At 36.0% G+C, this 22280-nt stretch overlaps 1 long non-coding RNA gene across 1 annotated transcript in view; it reads left to right on the top strand.

Annotated features, from left to right (window-relative positions):
- LOC116640704 overlaps positions 1–22280 on the top strand; it is a 127118-nt gene that overhangs the window by 101339 nt on the left and 3499 nt on the right. Inside the window, exons 11-13 of the long non-coding RNA XR_004301045.1 lie at positions 2713–2904; positions 18955–19339; positions 21603–21664. This is a non-coding gene — a long non-coding RNA (uncharacterized LOC116640704). The remainder of the gene's footprint in view (positions 1–2712; positions 2905–18954; positions 19340–21602; positions 21665–22280) is intronic.

Genomic DNA, 22280 nt, shown 5'->3' with positions numbered 1-22280 from the left:
AATAGTTGAGGCTGCTAATCTATGGAGATAGAGGCAAAATACACAAAGATTGGGTAGAATCACACAATGAGCACTTGTTGAGCAGAGCACATGCCCAAAATAAAACAGGAAGGAGAGTGCGAATGGGCACCGTATACAATCCTGTGCTCCTCCTTAGCTTACTGTGTTCAGCTGTGTAAGCATTCACTAGTTGTCACTCAATGGCACAAAACATTTGTATACTGAGAAAAATCATAAATGGACCAACACAACTTCTGTGTTATACTGACATCATTCCCTTGCGAATAAATCGTGTAAGTTTATTTCCTTATAGACACACACATTATCAGAATAGGCTGTGTAAGTAAGGAAAGAAGAGTACATATTAATTTGAAGTAACCAAAAGTAGGGACTGTAGTGAACATTTGTCACTGTTGTTGTCCTGTATGCCCATATTGTTCTTAAATTTGAAGAATTCCACTACAGAAGCTGAAATTGTCAGAAATTCACTTTCCTGGCTTCTCTTTTACCTAGGCTTGGGCACCTAACCTAGGCTCACCAGTTTACAGACCCATAGGAGCTTTTAAACCAAGACTGCTAATGCAAAGAGGCAGAGGCGAGGAGGAAGTCTTCGGGATGGTGATGAGAGCAACTGCAGTAAGATGGGGTCTCCTGGAGTAGGCAGCAGGACAGAGGTAGAAGCGGCCGCCTCCAGGGCCGGCTACCAGGGGTGTGTCCAGGGCAAGCTGCAGGGTCTAATGCTTGTGCCTGCACCACAGGCACCCTCCTGCTTCTACTGGGCTGTCATTTTGGATGTTGTTTCTGACTGTGTAGACTTGAATCTGATTCTCTGGCTTTCTGGGTGATTTTTTGACCTACTTCATGTCCTGTCATGAAATTCTATTCCTGCTTAACTCAGAGAGCATAACTTCTGTAGCTTGTAACTAAGAGCCCTGACTGTCACAGTCAACTAGACTGTGAACAAATTAAGAGGAAGGAATCTCTGCCTCTTATCACTGAATCCAGAGTGCATAACCTTGGACCTGGGAGGCAGGAGTGCTCAATAAATGCTTGTTGTATGAATAAATGAAGAGATGTGGTTGTGAGAAATGTATTTGCCCTAAAAGCAATGAGATCCAAGGAATTAAAATAATAACAAATATATTAAAAATAGAATAGCATTAAGATATTAATATGATCTTAATGGTAAATATTATGAATATTATAATTATTAGAATATTATAAAATTATAAATGGAGATAATAAATATTATAAATGGGAGTACTGCCATTTTATTTTAGATAATCATTTCATGTTAGACTTCTATTAAGAAAAGAAAACTTACCTATTCAGTTATGGGTTTTTTTTTCCCCTGCCTGGTGCTAAGATAGTTACCTTCATTATGCTTTCAGTTGCCGAATGTTTCCTGCTGCCAACACTGGGAATTTTTACTAATTACTCAGACTATAACCTCCATCAACTAAAGAATGGCAGTTCACTCCAAACTTCTATAGCATTCAGAGCAAAACATAGCGGGCATCTAAAACCCTTTATACTTCAACCTTACTCATGATGTTTTCAGAAAAGTAAAACAACTTAAAAAATACAGGAATTCATGATAGTCACAGAATGAAAAGGAAGTAAAGAAATTATTATTGAGAGTTGATACTTATATGCAAGATTTCCTTGTCTGTTAAGTTTAATGGTTGATAATTAAGCAAATTTCATCCAAGATACCTAACGGCTCCAGCAGCCCTTCCTCAGTATTCCAATCAGAAAAACTTGGATATGCATTTAGAAGCCAGCCTCTCAGATCTCTAGCCCAGAAGAGGTCAAGGTAAGAAGACAAGGTTAGAAGGGAATGTGGGTGGAGTTGGGCTGTAGGATATACGCTGACCTGCTCTTTTGCACTGCAGCCAACAGCAAATGCCTAGATAGCCATTGATCAGCTTTTTGTTTCACAAAAAGGAAGTTGTTATTGTTACTGCTTTAATCTTGACAGCGGACAAAAGGGAAATTATACTAAAGCTTTTCCTTTCCCCTCAAAAAAAAAAAAAAAAAGGTAAAGTGATGTAAAGGAGGAAATACATGTATAAATACAATGTATTCATTTAGGATTTGGATTTAAAATTTGAACATCACTTTGTTCCTACCAGCCTAGGCTGAAAGGTGTTTTAGTTAAGCAATGTCCCAGGCCTCATTCTACATGTAAATGTCTTAGATTGCTATCCATCTATGAAAAATAGAGAAACAAAAGCAGGAAAGGCCTACTGTCTCTTCAAATGGCTGACAGTTTTCTACTATACTTTTCATTTTAAAATGTTCTTATAGAGCCAGTTTCCGTGCATTAACCTGGGAGGGCTATTACATTTGAATGGGTTCCATGCTGGCAAACTGCATTTTGGAGTCACCAAGGGTCTCTCTCTGGATGCTTTATCATCGGCTGACTAAATTAGTCTCCATGCCTCTGGTTTTACACTTGGATTGATGGATGCATTACCTCACACTCTTGAACTCTAGGAGTGTTATAGACTGAGGAATAGTGTAGGACTCATACTAGCAGTGAAATAGGCCCCCGGGCCTACTTATGCAGTACTCGTACTGTGAGGATCTTCCTTGTTCTTTGGTTGGTTCTTCAGATATGAAGGAATCTCAAGGAGGTGAATTGGTTTGAAATTCTTCCTAGACATCCAAGAGCCGGACTCCAGCTTCTGTGTGCTTTACTTCTAATAGTTTCCACCTGCATCTGTCTTTGGAGGACCAGCCTTGGGCTACTGGGGCAGCTTTGCCTGCAGGTACAGAGAATCAGAAGTTCCCAGTGGTTTTACACTGCCAACACCTCCCTTCTGGAAGAAGCCAAGAGCCAATGATTGACTGGTGTGAGAGTATGAAAGTCTAGCCTCCTGGAGACAGAACAAACTTGAGGTACAGTTTGTACTCCAGAACTCCCCAGAGGATCGAACTGAGGCTTAAACCCTTGTTTGGCTTCTTCCTCTTCTTTGTCCTGCTTCCCCTACTCTCTACACTCTTTCCTGGGAACACTTCTTAATAAACCACTTGCTTGGGAATCCTTGTCACAGGGCTTGCTGCTAAAGCATCTGACCTAATACACCTCACTGAGGAGTCAGGACTTGCTTGTGCCTGAAGGAGAGGTAGTATTGGATTTGGAAGTGAAGAGGGAGAAGTTCTTTTCCCTAAGCAGGCAGAATGAACAGCATGAGAGGAGGACCAGGCTGGAGGCAGGGACTGACATGGTGTGTTGGGAGTACAGGGAAAGAGAATATTATGGCTGGATTAAACTACTGTACAAGGAAAAGGAGGAAGTGTCCCTTCTCTTCAATTCATCTTTATGCTCCCTATAAGAGTGAGCTTTTTAAAAACAAAATTTCCCTACCCAGAAGTCACAATTTAATTTAGTTTTTCCCTCCCATAAAACCTGAGGGATAAAAGCATAAGTACTCATCTCAAGTTTAAAGATGTGCAAAATTAATCATCTTAGGAGACAGAGAGAAGAGAATTTGTTTTTGGCCCTTACTGCAATGTGGATTGCTCTATACAGATGCACAGAGTGCATGGGTAAAAGGGATTCTAGAGGATCAGGGTGGAGGAAAGACAGCTTCTGGCAGAATAAGGCATTCCTTCCCTGCTGCAGCCAGATCTGTTTGCTCTAAGATTCTTCAGGAGTTACGTTGTCTGCCATTCAGGCAGTGACTCTGTGCTTCTTTTGGATGTGTGTTGGTGCCTACCCTACTACTTTGCACACACACAAAAAATCACATTTTTCCCAGGTGATCTTAGACAAATTAAAACTCTAGATTTTTGTCATGCACACACCTGAGAGTAAATGTTAAAAAATAAAGTCAATTAAAAAAAAAAAACCCAAACCCACGATTATTGTTTAATCCTTAACATGGCGTGCAAGAACCTTCATAATGTGGCCCCATGCTGCATTTTAAGCCTTCTGCTATTCTCCTCCACGTACATAATTGGTTAGTCCTTCACTGAGCTACTTGCCATTATTCAAACACACTATACCACTTCATACTCATGCTTTCTTCTGCTGCTCCTTGAAATATCCTTCTACTTTTTCTCCGCCCAATAAACTTCTCATATTTTAATATCTAGCTCAAATTTCACATTCTTTATAAACTTACCCTACCTGTTCAGGAAATTTACCATTTTTGTGTCTGTTTTGATCATACTTGGAATATAGTGTTTAGAATATTACCTTTCAATGCAAACAACAAGTCCACAGGATGCTGGAGAAATGTGTTTATTTCATCTTTGTTTCTCCTCCGCACTGTAATGCCTGGCACATTTATAGCTCTCCATAAATATCTGTGGATTTTGAAATGAATTGAATAAATTTGGATTAATAAGGAAAAACCAAATTACAAAAACTCTTGGATGATAAACTGACTTGAATTGTAGCTTTAATATAGGATGGAACATTTGGAATGATTTGAGTAAGAGAATGAAAAACTGTGTTAAATGTCTGGTGAGATAATAAAACCATCACTATTTGCTGTCACCTCCAGCCTCTCCTAACACCGAACCAGACCGTGCATTGTGTTTCCAGCAGCATGAGCCAAGTGAGAGAATGCCCAAACTGGTCAATATAATTGTGATTAGTTTAAACATTTCTTATTTCATATATTCACCAACATATTTGAGAAGAGAAGGGGTTTCCTAAGAGCATAATGGTCAAGAACAAGGAGCTTAAAACTGAGAGATTTGGATTAAAATATTGACATTGCCAATTACAACTGTGTGACTTTTGGCAAGTTATTTTTCATTAGTGAAATAAGGATAAAGGCACTGACCTTATACAGTTGTTGTAAAGAATAGTGCTCTGCCTCAAAAATTAAGTATTATAAATAGTAGTATTATTGAAGTTTTCTATGACAATTATTCCCCTTTTCATTAGGGAGTTTTCCCCCCAGGATGCCCCATTCAAAATACGCCAGCATTAAGTTATTCCATAGGTAGTTAAGAGGAGAAGGGAAATTCCAGATTGAGGGACCAACCATGTGGAGGCATAAGAGCACCTGACATGTGTAGGTAGTGAGCATCATGGCTGTTTTCTAATCCCACCCTCACTCATCTTCTCATAGACTGAAGCACTGGCCAACCAAGGTTGGTACTCCTCAAACCTCAATGTCTTTTTGAAATGTTATGGGCTTTCTGGACCTGGCTTAACTATCAGAAATGTCTCAAAACACTGACTGGTTTTCAATTCTTTCTCTACTTTCTGCTGCATAGACCTGGCCATAGTCCTCGGGTTCCCCTAGGCAGCAACATCCCTGCTGGGGCCCTTTGTGACTTGGGTAACATCTAGGTGTTTGTGACCACCATAGGATCATATGTATTTCTTTTCAAAGATTATACTCTCAGTACAGAGCCTCATCTCTTCTACTTTGAATTTTGATTATCTACAGGGACTAATACTAAAAAACATAGCCAGGAATTTTAAAATGTGTGGGAATCTCTTGATTCAAACCACATTCTCTTAAAGTGAGTAAAAGGGTTCCAGGTTTGCCCTGGAAGTTTATCTATTTCTAAGACTCTTCTTTCACTTTAGGAAAGAAGCTCTAGCAGAACCTAAAATTTTAGGTTTCTCTCTCCTTCTTTTCATATATTTTCCATTTATCTAAAGCTAAAGTTCTTGGCTGATAAGGAAACAGTCTTTTTCTGGTTCTTGAGGCTCTCCTTTACATTATGCGAAAATTTTTTTCTATAAAAGCCCTGCAACATGGTAGGGTGGTTTCACCTACTTCTGATCATAAAATTCTCTTGGGTTCATGGAAGCCTATGTCAATTACTTCAACTCTTTTTCAGCATGCCCATTCTATAGCACTGGGCTTGCACTTATCATTGCTAAAGAGGCCAACTCTACCTCCTGGACTTCCCATCTAGGATCTCCAACTTCTCCTGAACAACACTAACAGCAACCCACCCTCCTTAGTAAATGACCCCTCTGGACACTCATTTCTAATTCATTCTCTCTCTCTCCCTCTCCCTCTCTCTTTCTCTCTTAAACACACACACACACACCCCTATACCTTCATACAAATACAAATATCAACTACATGGATTGACTTCCTGTATAGCATGTTTCCCATTCTATCATAATCATAGAGCAATATTCATAATACTTTTTTATTCATACAAAAAAACTCTACATCACGTGGGGTAATAATATCTTTCAAGATCCATAAGGGTTATGGGGGTACATATGGAATAGTTGTATTATAACATGTATGCAGCATTTCACCAAAAATTTTATCATTAGATATTTCTATGTGTAGCCCCAAGGTCCCTTATTTGCCATACTATGATTACTTCTCTGTTTCTCAATAGCTTCCATAGCTTCATAGCTCCCCAGACCACAGTCCTATGCATCCTTCCTGGCCTCTCTATAACACATACCATTTCTTACTCATATGTTTTCTTCCTCCAAACATGCATCCTCAAGCCCTCTTTTAATAAAATCTTTACGTTTGCAAAAGATCCTCTGGTTACTAGGATTGACCTGCCTTAGAAAACAGGTAAGGAATTAGAAATAGCATATTTCTATGTTAAAATTATTATTTTCCAATAACACAAAGGCAAATGAATAAGATTTTAGTATACATGCAGATAAACAAATGGGTAAGGTAACAAGAGGTTCAGGGAGTTTATATCAGCAAGTTCTTGAAGTGTTTTCCCTCTCTCTCTCTCTCTCTCTCTCTCAATTTCTATACTTTCTCCAAATTTCTCCAATTGATTTGGTCATTTCCACCTAGAAGTGCTTCATAACATTCAATGGCAACATGCCTAAAACTGAATTTATCTTCTTCACCCAGTCAGCTCCCATGATCAGCTCCCATTTATAACACTTCCACGTACCTTAGTTACTCAGGCTTGAAAGCTGACAATCTTTGGCTCTTTATTTTCTGTATCTAACCTATCACTGGTTAATTATTCTTCCTAAATGTCTTTCAGTATGAAGTCCTTTCCATTTTCACAGTTTGGGGCTTTTCAAAATCTTTGACATTTTCTGCCTGAGAATTATATACCCTATGAATGAGTGTACCACCCCCTGATGCTAATTCTTCCTGCCCATCACTGATAGATAAATCTTCCTAAAAGATCACTTTCCTGGATGCCATTTCTCTGTTTAAAAATCTCCAGTGATTCCCCAGTGCCTATTTGTTGGACAAGTAAGAGCAATTAGTATCATTAATTACTCTCCTATGACTCTGATTCAAACAAGCAAGGAATGGGAGTGGAAGTAGGTTTGGCTTATCACAGGCACCTTAAGGTATCAATATGTTGTTAACATAATCAAGTGTCTTCTAGAAGTACTTAGCCAAACCAGAAGAAAAAGAGGGGAAAAAAAGGAGTATAGGAGGGAGAAGGAAAAGGAGGAGGGAAGAGAAGAAAAGGAAGAGAGGGAAGAAAGATGGAAGAAGAAGGGAGGGATAGAGAGGAAATGGATGCGAGGCAGAAACTTGCCTAAGGATAATGCATAATTGCTACTTCCCAGATTGCTTTCTTGCTTTCAACATCTGGATTTCTCCTTTCATGTAAGGCCAATTTTTAATGAAAAACAAGTTTGTTCTAAGTCAAGGAAAAAAGTAAAACTCATGAAACTAAAGAAAAAACACATGATTTGCCTTGATTTTTATGCTTTCCTAGAAGATATTAAACCAAGATAGTCTCAAATTAGAAAAATATTTTTGTGGCTTTCTCTCATAAAAGTCAGAACATCCTGCTTATTTGAACCTTGCATGGCTCAGATCTGGCGCTTAACATTTTTCTTCTTTTAAGATTTTTTTTCTGCCACCTTTGCTTATGTGTTGATTAGTATTCCAAAGAGAATATTGAGGCTGAGAAACGGTAGTCTATGTTTAAGGTGCTTTACTGGCACAAGATATAGAAAATAAACAACCTGAAAACTGTCAAGCAAGTTTCTCAATTAATCTATGCTTTTACAAGTGAATACAGAAGCAAAACTGAGAGAATGAAATTAATGATCAAAGTAACCTTCAACCAAAAATAATTTTGTTTCAAAGAAGAAATAATAAGTAATAGCTGCTTCTAATTTTAATATTGAGCTTGGCTCTTTAAGTCACCCTGTAGAAAATCCATTGGGAAGTAGACCCTAATGTGAAAGAGTTAAGGTCTTTTAATTAAATTTAAAGATTTTTCTACCCATGGGAAAGGGCATAATTCGCTGTTTTCTAATGCATTTGACCTGAAGATGCTTGAATCAGCAGATAACTGAATGTATTAAAAGAAGTCGCAAATTCTAATTATGAGACTTAGTTGTTGGAGTAGGAGAAAAAAAGAAGTGATTCATTATTTATTCAAGAGAGTTTATGCAAATGTAGAAGGGGTAGAGAAACAGGGCAATTACCAAATGTCTCAGGCCCAAGATGGTGCATCTTCACATGGTGACTCTTAGAAAGAGAATTGGGCAGCTCAGGACTTGAGTCTATTTTGTTATTTCCACACAAGATCTCAATCTGAATGCCAAATAAATCATCACTTATAGAGTGAAGTGCTCACAGCAGTAGAACGTACCAGCTGGACTGATGCCTGCCTCACAGATTAACTCTGATATATTGGGCTTTGGTATGTTGCTGTGATGTTTCTGAGGGCACGAACATCCAAATCTATAGGCTAACAAGCTGTGCTCAGATGGAGTTCTATTGAATAAGTACTTGGGTCATATGGTGCTTACAAAATTTGAGCAAGGCATGGTCTCCTTTTAAAGGAAAACTAGTGTTATAAACTCCATGTGGGAAATTATTTTATTATTGTATTACTTAAATATTGATACATGTTAAAGCTATGAACTTAAATATATATTCTTATACTTACTAATTTGGGTACAACTTAAAAAACAAAATAGTCTATAAAATAAATACAAACAATGAACCAATAAAAGTCAAATTAACAGAATTTAATGTGATGGATAATACAGTTTTGCTAAAAATGAATCTCCATTCAAAACCCAGATATGGTATTGACTACCATAACACAGATTCTGTTGAGTTTGTTATGCCTAAACTACTGTGTCTTGTGGTGATCCAATTCTCCATCACTCTTCTTTTTTTTTTTTTTTTAAGATTTTATTTATTTGAACTAATGAAAAACTGATCTTCCTATTATATGCCATGAGGGTATTTGGCTTTCATTGGCATTAGTAAATCATTTAAGTATTAAGTCAACCTTTTCTCTCTCTTATTGGTCCTGTATAATGACTGTAGTAATATCACTCTGCATAAAACTAAACAGACATAAATTCAGATGCTAAATACAGTATATATAGAAGATACTGTTTCATTTCTATGCATTCATTTATTCAACAAATAGTGCTTGCTATATATTAGCTACTACAAATGATATGATAATGATGATGATGATGATGACGACGACGACGATGGACGACAATGATGACATTGGTGATGATGATGATTAGTATTGCACAATCCCTGGTCAAGAAAATAAAGAAACCTTAAAATTAGATGTTCAATGAGAAACCATATCACTGAGCTATAATTTCAGGCTAGGTTAAAGCCAGTAGAGAAGTGCACGAATATGGTTAAGAAGTTTGAAAGTAGCAAAGCAACATCTCGTTGGAATGAGAAATATGGCTCAAAATTAGAAATAACTATAACAACAGTAACAATGATGATGATAATACTTCATACATATGACTGTCTATCAGACACTGGTTAGTCATTATCTTATTTAGTCTTCACAGCAACCTAATGAGATAGTTATTATTTTCATCATTTTACAGATAAGATAATTGATACCCAAAAACACACAGCTGATAGTGATAGAAGTAGGATTTTAACACAGGCAGAATAATTCTAAAATGTGTTCCTATTTCTACATAAAACAGTTGGTATCTGAATTGGACATTTTTCATTATTAACAAATATGAATTGAGCACATACAATATATTGGATGGCCTGGGATGCCAAGTTAAGTAGTTCACATAATAATGGTGTTTAATAAATTATAGTCACATATGTATATATTATAAAAATCAATAATAAAATATAGTGTTATAAATTTAATAACAGTATGATGGTTAATAATATGTGTCAACTTGACTAGCTCACAGAGTACCCAGATATTTCGTAAAATGATATTCTGAATGTTTCTGTGAGTTGAAGAACAAACTGAAAACTTGAAAGTCATCCAGTTTACCCATAAAAATACTTGCTAAGTTCCACTGCTGAGTTTCACTGTAGGAGTCTGGTTAGCGGGGCCATATTTTCTAGAAGAGAGAGTGAAATCTGCTGCTATTGCCTGGTGCTTTGCTTTCTTACAAAATCCCACTGGTCCATCCCTAAAGACATTTACCATATTTGAAGGCTGATTGCACAGAAACCTAAAGAAGTTGGGTGAGAATCTCTGAAAGGCAGACCTACATTCCTGAAGGTCTCTAGGACTGAGAAGACATATTGGAAAGACACTTGATACATATCCCATGAGGGACATGCCTAGAGAAGAGGATGAACAAGAATTAGTCTGAGTCTTCCTAATCCTGCAACCAAGTTTTGACCCAGCTCAATTTCTTATTGAATTGAGATGATCTGCTGCTCTGGAACACAGGAAGGGAGAAACCATCACTGGTGCAATATAACATCCCCAGATTTTCTAAGACTCTTTAGTACACAATGTCCAGCACACAATTTTTAAAAATTAGAAATGAGAAGAGACTAGGAAATATCATAGGAAAAAGAAGACAAATAACAGACCCACATATGATCTAGATACTGGAATTAACACACAAGACTTAAAAATAGCTCTGATTCCTATGTTCAAAAAAAGAGGACAAGGTGCACATAATAAATGAAAGGATTGAGGGTTTCAACATAAAACTGGCACCTATAGAAATAATTGAATGGATATTATGGAACTTAAAATTTTTTTAAATATATGTATCTGAAAGTAATAACTATATTAGATGGATTTAACAGCAGATTGGAGACCGCAGGATTAGTAAAATGAAAAACATTGGACAAGTAAAATAGACACATGAGAACATGCCAAACGCACTTATAGTTGGAGTCCCAGAAGGAAAAAAGTGAAAGAATGAGGCAGAAACAGTATTTGAAGAGACGGTGGCTGAATATTTTCTAAACCTGATAAAAGACATCAACCCAAAGAATTCCAATGAGGAAAAACTCAGTTCAAAGGAGGGAAAACACAAAGGAAACCACATCTAGGCATATCATAGTAACAATGCAGAATATCAAGGACAAAAAGGAATTCCTAAGAAGTGACAGGGATTTTTAAAAAAAACATTACTTTTAAAGTAGTAACTGTAAGAATGGCAACTAAATTCTCAATAGAACTGATGCACACCTGGAACAATAGAATAACACTAGCACTTCCAAGTGCTAAAAGAAAATAACTGCCAGCTTAAAATTCTATATGCAATGAAAAATTTTTTTCAAAAATGAAGGTAAAATAAAGCCATTTTTAGATGAAAATCCAAGAGAATCATTTTTTTCTCCCTCCCTCCCTCCCTCTCTCTCTTTCTTTTTCTTTCTCTTTTTCTTTCTTTCTTTCTTCTTTCTTTCTTTTCTTTCTTTCTTTCTTTCTTTCTTTCTTTCTTTCTTTCTTTCTTTCTTCTTTTCTTTCTCTTTCTTTCTTTCTCTTTCTGCTAGAAGACCCTTAGTACTAAAAGAAAATCTAAAGGGAATTCTTCAGACAAATAAAAATTCATCCCAGTTGAAAACCTGACAAGGCAGAAGAGAAAGAAAAATATTATTGGGTCATTTTGAAGGAATAGTAACTATACAAAATTATAATGTCTTTTTTTCAGTTGAAACACATGTAGGACTAAAATACTAAACAAAAATTACTTAAAAGAGAATAAATAGAGCTCAATGGTTCTGAGGTTCAAGTATTAACAGGTTTGGGATAAAAAATAATAATTTGTATTAGACTTTAAGAAGTCAAGAATGAATTATTATATCTTGGATACCTACCAATATGATGTAAAACTAGTTTGTCAACAGAAGTGAAGATGCTGTTACCAGTTATTTCATAATTTTAATACAATTGAGAAAATATGAATGATAATAGGTATACCAGGGCCTAATCAGATGCCTATTGGGCCTTAGCTTATCAATTACATATTCAATTATACCTGAAAAGAATAAAATTTAAAAAGTCAAGAAAGTCTCAGTATATATCATTGGAAATTATCTCTAAAACATAAGGCATAATGAGATTTTATGATGTATTTAGCAATCTAGGAACAAAAGCACATCTCATCCTTTCAACATAAAGTCACCTTTCAATACTCAACTTCCATATGCATATTCAAGGATTCATAAAAAAGCAGAGTACTTCTGGTAGTCAGGATTCCAAATGCATAATGAAAATAATAAATGTAAAATTTCATAAAAGAGAGTATGCCATGCTAGAATTATCAGGGATATCTTCAAGAAACAGGTGGAATCTAAAGTAGGCCCTGAAATATGAAAAACACATTTCATTTCTTGATAAAAATGTGCTATGAAGAAGAGAACAAAATGTATCTCCTATAATCTTTGGCTAGAAGTGGAGAATAAAATCTAATACTCAAAGATCTAAAAAATAATAATAAAGATCTAAATTTGGATATTTACCTCACAGCAATATTAGTTCTTAAGAATGGGGAACTGGACAAGATGAAGGACATGGGACTGAAGATAACCTTGTTTGGAAAAGAGACCTTCTTAAAGTTTCCCTTTACTTTATACTTCGCCACAAGTAGAGGATCCAAGTTGGGAAATGGACATGGATCCTTCCCCCACTGAGAAGCAAGAACATAAGAGAACTGAATTCCAATTTGCACAGTGATATGATTAAAAGAGTAAAAAAGAAACCATGCAGAAGCCACCAAGTATCAGAGCTATATCTTCACAAAATGGCTTTTTATTCTTATGAAATTTTGAGGATTAATTATCTTACCCAACCTCAGAGGTAAAACTAGAATTATTTTAAGCAGTGATTATTAATGTTGATGATTAATAAGAAAGTATACAGTTGTACTTCAGGGTCTTTATTTTTTCTAGTCTTGTCCTAAAAACACTATCACTCTTCATTATAGATTGGCTCATGGTTCTAAAATGCCGTTTTAGCATGCAATTTTTTGGTGTATTTATAAAAATTGTAAATTAGAGGAAGCATGCGTTCTAACACCAGTCTCGGTTAACCATGGCTATAACCATATTCATTCATTTGAACCATGAATTTATTATACACTTATCACTATGCAACTGCTGATAATTTATCTAGATTGCAGACATAGTTTGTGGAGAGAAAAATGATTATATTTGTTTGCTTGGAAAACCCCAAACTATGAGGAAATATCCATTGTCCTTAATAATACAATGCAAATGCTATGGCTAGATGTGCAGCATGATAATTATAAGTCAATAGGTGATTACCCACGGCCCCCATGGCTTATAGGACTGGGGAAATAAATCTGGAGGTAAGATGTACATTGCTGAATTGGATCCTCTAGGGAACATATAACAACTAGCATAATTATGCAGTGAGACTTGGAGTGGCAGCAATGCAATAACTAGCACTTCCATTTTCAACGTTTGGCTATCTTTAAACCTAACTTTCTCTTCTACCAAATGTCTGAGAGCCTCTACAAAAATGTTTAGCATATTTTAAATACAGCAACTTTACAAATACTTGATAATTTTAACTAAATTATAAACTTCAGATACACTTTGTAACTCCATGAAAACAGTTTTGTTCCTCAAACAAATCCTCTGTGGCTCTGAGTCCCTAATTATATCTGGTTTTGTTTTAGATCTCAACTAAATTTTTAAAAAGCACTTTCATCATGTTTGAAGTAAAATAATTAATGAAATTTACACAAACAGTAATCTCTGAGGCATTGCTAGCCAATCACCAAGGACAGCACACAAAATGTTTCTTAGAAGTTGCATGACAGTACATCATTCTAAATTTGGTTACTCCCAGGGAGTCTAAAGGAACATTATCAAAAGATATGGCTCAATGATTATGTAGCCTCAAGTAACTGAATAATTAAGTTATGATTTAACCCAATAGTATCATTGTCCTAATTTACTATATATTGTGCTGCTTTCCTTTCTACATGGAAGATATAAGGTGCATGAAACAAATCTAAAGCAGTATTCTCTAAAGCATACTGTCCCAGACTTAAAAGCCCAATTCCTCCAAAATTCAGTACTTATTCTAATAAGGTAAATCCAATATGCTGATATCCCCCACTAAAAAAAAAAAATCCTATAACTAAAGATCGATAAGCACACATGATAAGTTACAAGATAGCAAAATAGTAGTGCCAAGGTCAAATTATTATAGTAAGTTATAAATATTTTTAATATCAATACTCTTGGTTTGTTTTTTGTTTTTTTTTTTTTGCTAGCCTTGCACATTATTGAATGATTGTTTTATGGCTACTGTCCTGAAAAATCTTTAAGAATTGGCACTTAGAACTTAATCAGTGGTACCTGGAATATCAGATAAACATAGTGCTACCAGAGAAATGGGGCTCAAATATCAGGGGAACCAACAGTAAAACTAAGTCCATATTGAACCAATGAGCACCTTCTGTAGGGTTTATATGTTGCTCCTACCCAAGCCCAGCATTGTCCCTAAAGTCTACATGGGAAAGAGTGAAGGACACCCAATTGCCAAGGTTACAGAAATGTGCCCAAGAGGATTTAGGCATTTGCAGGAACCAAATCTGTCAGTTCTCCGCACTTTCTTTTTTTTTTTTTTTTGAGATTTTTTTTATTTTATTATGTTATGTTAATCACCATACATTACATCATTAGTTTTTGATGTAGTGTTCCATGATTCATTGTTTGTGTATAACACCCAGTGCTCCATTCAATATGTGCCCTCTTTAATACCCATCACCAGGCTAACCCATCCCCCCACCCCAGTTCTCCACACTTTCAACTGATCCCGTCTTCACTGCTTAGCCTGATATGCTTCATTGTGCTCAGTCCTTAGATGAGAGTAGCAAGAAGTTGTAACCGCATAACAGAAATAAAACTATTAATTATAAATAAGGATTCATAGCCTCACCTTCCTCTTGCCTCCAATTAGGAAAAATCCTGGCATTGCCTACTTGGCATTTCCTTCTTCTCTGATTTTAATCACAGGGGTGAAAGAATATTAGGAAGAATGTTAAGAATGCGAGTGATAGAGAAAGAGGTTTTGGAGAGGTTGAGCAGTTTGAAAGACATAGAAGAAAGGAAGGAATGGGGTATGGAGACATGGGGCACTGGGGATGAAGGATTGGATATTCTTTCTGTAAGAGAGGAAGCAAGAAGTGACCACTGGAACTGTATGAAATTACTTTTGGTCAATTGACTGTGCCTTCTTAAATGTGACACCTCACCAGGACTGGAATTTTCAGGCATAGCCCACAGTATTAGCACAATGGGCAAGAAAGACAGGAGCAGAGCCTGAATGTACCCCTGACCAACAACCACAGGACTGGATGGAGCCTATGAGAACAATAGAGGAGAAATAAGTTGGCTGGAGAAAAGAACAAATATAACCGAAGAAAAATTCAAAATTATGACCAGTATTCAGAAATTGTTCAGTTTTACATTTGGAGTGGGACAATAATTATGCAAAATTTTTATACATTTTTCCCCTTTTATATATCACTGAAATCATGGTGTACCTTAAAATTAATACATAGTTTAATATTGCTTTTTCCTTGCAAAGCTGTTATTAAATCAATGGTGAATCATAATCTACTGTAAACTCATCAATATAAGAGAACTGTCTATTTTGTATCATCATTACACACTCTTTATCCAGCACAAACTACTGTACACTATTGTGCACACAGCTGTAACAAAATAAATGCTCAGTTTATTGAATGATCAGTAGTGTCTCAAAGTTGAAGGTAGTGATCAAATAGAAAATAACAGCTATTTTTTCCTAGAAATTTTTCATTTTAATGTGTGCCACATGGGGTAAACCTGTTATAAATGTTACTGCATTTAATCCTCTTAGTACCCCTGCATTATAGATATTTTTATGTTAATTTCACAGGTGAGGGAACTGCATCTCAGAGAGGTTAAGAAACTTGGTGAAAGTTCCAAATTCGGAAAGAGATGGAGCTGCTTTCAAACCCATGTCTAGGGACTCAAAAATACAAAGTCTTATCGTTATACTCTGTTGTTTCAAGAGAATTCAGTAGACAAATTGAATGAAAATTTGAAGGAGGAAAGAAACAAGCAGGATCCAAGAACAGGGTCTGAATGGAAGAGTTATGGTTGGAGTCAGAGAACAATAAGGAAAGATAAGGGATCACATGAGGGGCTGTCCCTGCCCTGAGCTAAATACCAGATGAAATGGACCCCTGACTACAAAGAAAATCTGCATTGTCAACACCATTCTTTAACCATATAATACTTGATTCTAGATTCCTCATGAGGAATGCACAATACCACTATCCCCAGTTTCAGATCTGTGTAACCCATCAACTTGAACTTATTATGTAATGTAATTTAAGGCATTAATTTTCCAAATAGTGATTTATTGATCCAATGACCAAAATAAGTTTCCAAAAGTGCTTAACATACTCCAAAGGAGTAATTTGTTATACTGGAGGAAAGTAGACCTTCCTTCTAAATCAGTGTGACTTACAGACGTACTTACATACTTTGCATTTATATTACATGAGCTAAAAGTGTCATGTTACAGTTCACAGATGCAATTTACATAAAGGGAATTGATGCCAATCAAATCCTACTAATGTACAATAAGCACAGAATAACAAAGAGGACAATGGCCCATATTCAGTAGCCCCCTAGCCAATTGTAAAGAGGCACCAACTAAAGTGGTGAAGTGATACCACTTCCAGTCTGCCCAGTGTTCTGTTCTGCAGTTTCATCCATTCTGTGGGACCTCTCCTTATAAACTATGAGCCTTCTTTCTCCTGGCTGCCATGCATCCTAGAGTTGATAACAAATTGCAGCTGTCCACCAGCTTATTACGTCTTCTCAATGACCAAAGCAAATCCATACTCATGTAAATGTGCCTTTTCCTTGGTAGAAGTTGAAATTGGTTACACATAGTTAATCATACCATAGCGTCACCTCTACAGTTAGAAACTGTCATTAAGTCTCTCATTAGCCTGCTCCAAACTCAACAATCCCAATGGGTTCAGTGTTTTCCAATCAACCCTCTAATCATTTTCACTTTTATTCTCATTTCTTCTGGACCCTATCCAAATTCTCTATATCCCAGATCAATAATAGGATTGAAATTAATCTCACCACAATAGCAGTTAAGACTAAAACCACATGACCTATATTGGGAGAATCACTTCATATTTCTAATGCTTGCCTTTTAGAGCTTGATGTGAAATGCGTTATTAACTTTGTTACTTCGTAATCTAGGCCTTATTCAACTATGTTTATAGAATCTAACTGAATCACACCAACTCATATTCAAGTTCTACTTACTGCCCCCAAACAGTGTTCTGGATATTACTTATTTTTTTCTGAGTGAATGATACTGAATATAGCAATTAAAATATTAAGGTTAATAATTTATCCAATTTCTAATGACATTTTAATTTTAATTAATTTCTATAGGATCCTAGTCTAAGTTATACTGTCCACATTGAAGTATGTTTATTTATATATTATATATACATATGTAAAATATTATAATCCTTTAACAAAGAATTTCTAAGAGTAACCAATCATAGAATCATGTAATCTTAGAAGAACATTATGTCAGATTCCGTTCCTTCAGAGACACCAGACTAATTACCTTGATTTTCAGAATAGGATTTTCAGAAAATGCTGTGGTCTTGTAGTATACATTCCATCCCACCTTCAAGAATGTGAATTCTAATGAGCTTGACATAGATACTATAATAAGGAAATAATAAAAAATGCAGTCAAAGATTATTCAAAAGATGCATCAAAGACATTCATCATGGAATTGATGACAGAGAAAATAATTATGAATTATAAATTATAATTGTATAATTATAAATTCCCTAAATAAAATTGCCAACACTAAGAACATGATTAAATACTTTTACTGGAATCAGCCATTTTTAACTTAATTAACAGAGGGAAATAAATCCTCCATATATAATTTCAGTGTAGCCTTTTTTGCAATGAGTTTGCTGCCAGAACACAAGTGTCATGAAAACTACTGCTAAATCTAAACTAAAATAGGAAAGAAAAGACTCATATTAACATCAACATCATTAGACATGTAGATCCAGGCAAGTCCACCACTATGGCCATCTGACCTACAAATGTGGGAAGACTGACAAAAACAACCATTGAAAAATTTGAGAAGGAGGCTGCTGACATGGGAGAGGGCTCCTTCAACTATGCCTGGGTCTTGGATAAGCTGAAAGCTGAATGTGAGCCTGGGATCACCATGATAACTCCATGTGGAAATTTGAGACCAGAAAGTATTATGTTTCTATCATTGATGATGCCCCAGGATACAGGTACTTTATAAAAACACAATTTTAGACACATCTCAGGCTATGCCTAAAATTTTCTGCCCTGATTGTTGTTGCTGGTGTTGGTGAATTTGAAGCAGGTATATCCAAAAACAGTCAGACCTATAAGCATGCCCTCTGGCTTACACACCAGCTGTGAAAGAATTAATTGTTGGTGTTAACAAAATGGATTCCACTGAGCCACCCTTCAGCCAGAGAGATACCAAGGAAATTAGGAAGGAAGTTAGCACCCACATTAAGAAAACTGGCTGCAACCCAGACCCAGTAGCTTTGTGCCAATTCCTGGTTGGGATGGTGAGATCATGCTGGAGCCAAGTACAAACATGCTTTGGTTCAGGGGATGGAAAGTCACCAGTAAAGATGGCAATGCCAATACTGCCTGAAGCTCTGGATTGCATTCTGCCACCAGTTCATCCAACTGACAAGCCTTGGGTTTGTTCTTCTAGGATGTCTACAAAATCGCTGGTGTTGGTACTGTCTCTGGGAGACTGTGTTCTCAAACATGGCATTGCGGTCATTTTTGTTACCATCAATGTTACAACTGAAGAAAAGTCTGTTGAAATGCACCATGAAGTTTGAGTGAAGCTCTTCCTCAGGACAGTGTGGACTTCAGCCTCAAGAATGTGTCTGTCAAAGATGCTCATCATTGCAGTTGGATGGTGATAACAAAAATAACCCACCAATGAAAGTAGCTGGCTTCACTGCTCAGGTGACTACCCTGAACCACCCACACCCAATCAGTGCTGGCTATGAACCTGTGCTGGATTGTCACACAGCTCACGTTGCTTGCAAAGTTTGTTGAGCTGAAGGAGAAGATGGATCACCATTCTGGTAAGAAGCTGGAAGACAACCTCAAAGTTTTGAAATCTGGTGATGCCATCATGATTGATCTGCTTCTTGGAAAGCTTATGTGTTAAGAGCTTCCCTGACTATTCTCTGGCTCATTTGGCCGTTTGTTATTTCAAATGGACCATTGCTGTGGGTGTCATCAAGTCAGTGGACAGGAAGGTTGCTGGAGCTGGTAAGGTCATGAAGTCTTCCCATAAAACTCAGGAGGCTAAATGAATATTATCTCTAATAACTGCCACCCCAGTCTTGATCAGTGGTGGAAGGTCTAGAACTGCTTGTCTCAATTAAGTTTAATGGTAAAGTCTGGTTAATGATAAAAATGCAATGTAAAACATTCAGAGGGAAAAGAAATGTTTTATGTATTATTTGTTTTTTTCTGTGGCAATTTTAAGTTACTAGTTTTTAAAATCAGTACTTTTTAATGGAAACAATTTGACCAAAAATCTGTCACAGAATATTGAGACCTATTAAAATAAAGTTTAATGAGAAAAAAATTCAGTGTAAAAACAAAATACAAAACTATACATATAAGATCATCCCCCAAAATCAAAAGAAAATGAAGATAGATAGATACCTGGATAAATATATACACATAGAGAAATGTAGAAAAATAGCTGAAGGTAATCAATCAATAGCAGTAATTGTCTCTTGATAATTACTGGTGATTTTTGTTTCTTTTTTTTTCCCCCCTAAAATCCCCTGTTTTCCCTCTTGTGTGTGTATGGTCTTTTTTATTTTTTATTTTATTGTATTTATTTATATATATATTTATTTATTTTAAGTATAATTGACAAACAATGTTACATAAGTTTCAGGTATATAATTTAGTGATTTGACAAGTAAATACACTATGCTATGTTCACCACAAATGTAGCTGAGCATCACTATTACAGTGTTATTAACTATATTCTTTATGCTGTGCCTTTTCTTCCCCTGACTTACTGGTTCCATACCTGGAATCTGTACTTCCCTCTCTCCTTCACCCATTTTGCTCAACCTCCCACCCCACTGCCCTCTGGCAACCATTAGTTTGTTCTCTGTATTTATAGGTCTAATTCTGCTTTTTGTTTGTTTATTCATTTGTTGTTGTTGTTTAGATTCCACTGCATCTGCATTACATCTTTAACTTGAAATTAAACTACTTTTATTTTAGAATTTTGTAAATCCACAAATCCACAAAATTAATCATTAGTCTTTGTATTCTTCAGCCTGTTTGCTTGTAAACCAAGGTATTTAAGTTCGGAGCTAACCTGAATCACTAATTTAAAATAATAAAATAAAAGAACCCTCCACTCCCAAAACTGTTATTTCTCTGTGGGTGACACCAAAATAATATCTGGGCCACAAAAAAGACAAGAAGATCTATAGAAAACCTTGGAAATATGAGGAAGGTGGGTGGTTCAGGGATGGAAGAGTCTAGACCTAAAACAGAAAGTCCAAGAAAACTTCTACACAGTTCTGATTTCAAAGAAAAGGGTACATAAAAATCACAGGGATTGCAGTGGAGAAACCTGAAAAACACTATCTGAGTAAATTGATCAATATCAGTATCAATAGTAGTAAGTCATGTTGATAGCACATACTCTTGATATAATGTGAGGAAAGTGGTACTTTATTTACCTCTTTGGTCTTTTTCCCTCAAACACATAACCTCAGTCTAACCATGAGGAAAACATCATACAAATCCCAGTTGAGGGACATTCTTCAAAATACCTGACTAGTACTCCTCAAAACTGTCAAAATCATCAAAAATAAGAAAAATCTGAGAAACTGTCACAACCAGGAGGAGCCTAAACAAACATGATGGCTAAATGTAATGTGGTATTCTGTATGGGATCTAGAACACTAGAACGGAGAAAGGATAGTAAGTAAGTAAGTAAATAAAAATAAATAAGAAATGAATATAGTATGGAATTTAGTTAATAATAATGTATCAATGTTGGTTCATTAGCTATATAATAGGTACCATGATGTAAGATGTTAATAATAGAGATGGGCATGGGATATATCAGAAGTCTCTGTATTATCTTCATGTCTTTTCTATAAATCTTAATCTACTCTAAAATGGAAAGTTGATTTAAAACTTATATACACATACAAAGGAATCTTGTATGCACAGTGTATCCCCCAGCACTGGTACCATTGACACCCCTCCCCAACTATAAACTCTTGAAACAAGGATATTGTTTTACCCACCTTTGTATTTCCTACAACTCCTTAAAGCGTGTCTTTTATACGATTACAGGATAAATGTCCACAGAATTGAAAGACAAGAAGATCCGGTATCTGGAGTCCAGCTGACTGACAGTAAGAAAACAAAAGTTTATGCTAAGATGCACTTTTTCCACTCCTAGCAATTATTGCAGAATTTAATCTTACTTTGAGAGAAAGACTCATACTAGTGGGCTGAAAGTGAAAGAAAGAAAGAAAAATGAACACAGGCTAGCAGCCTCGGCACTAATGACAACATAGAGGAACTCGTAGAACCTATAGGCATCTTCATTTACAAAAATACCTAATGTCATAGCTTCATGCTTGAAAGTCAAAACAGGGAGAACATATCAAAGAAGAAAATGCAGAAGACCTGCATTTTGAAGGTTGTTCTGAGAATTAGATGAGAAAAATACATATGAATGCCCTTTGAAAATCACCACACAAAAAGCAGTTCTTAAATTTCCTCAGGTGTGGAGCACCTGAAATTCATAGTGTTCCTTGGAGATCACCATGAATACTGATGTGTTGAATTGCATTAAAGGAACCATTTTAATGGCAGAAAGTATAACAACGTAATGCAGAATGCGATCACGACTATAAGTACGCGCAACACACACAAACATGCACAAACACAAACTGTTAGACTCAGCTTAATTGTGCCTTAATGATTTCTTCCATTATCATTCATTTGGTGTTTTGTTCTTTCGTT

This window comes from Phoca vitulina, unplaced genomic scaffold (assembly GCF_004348235.1).
Source record: "Phoca vitulina isolate PV1807 unplaced genomic scaffold, GSC_HSeal_1.0 scaffold20, whole genome shotgun sequence".
Taxonomy (NCBI): domain Eukaryota; kingdom Metazoa; phylum Chordata; class Mammalia; order Carnivora; family Phocidae; genus Phoca; species Phoca vitulina.
The sequence above is the reverse complement of the archived record's forward strand: the minus strand, read 5'-3'. Positions and strand labels throughout refer to the sequence as shown.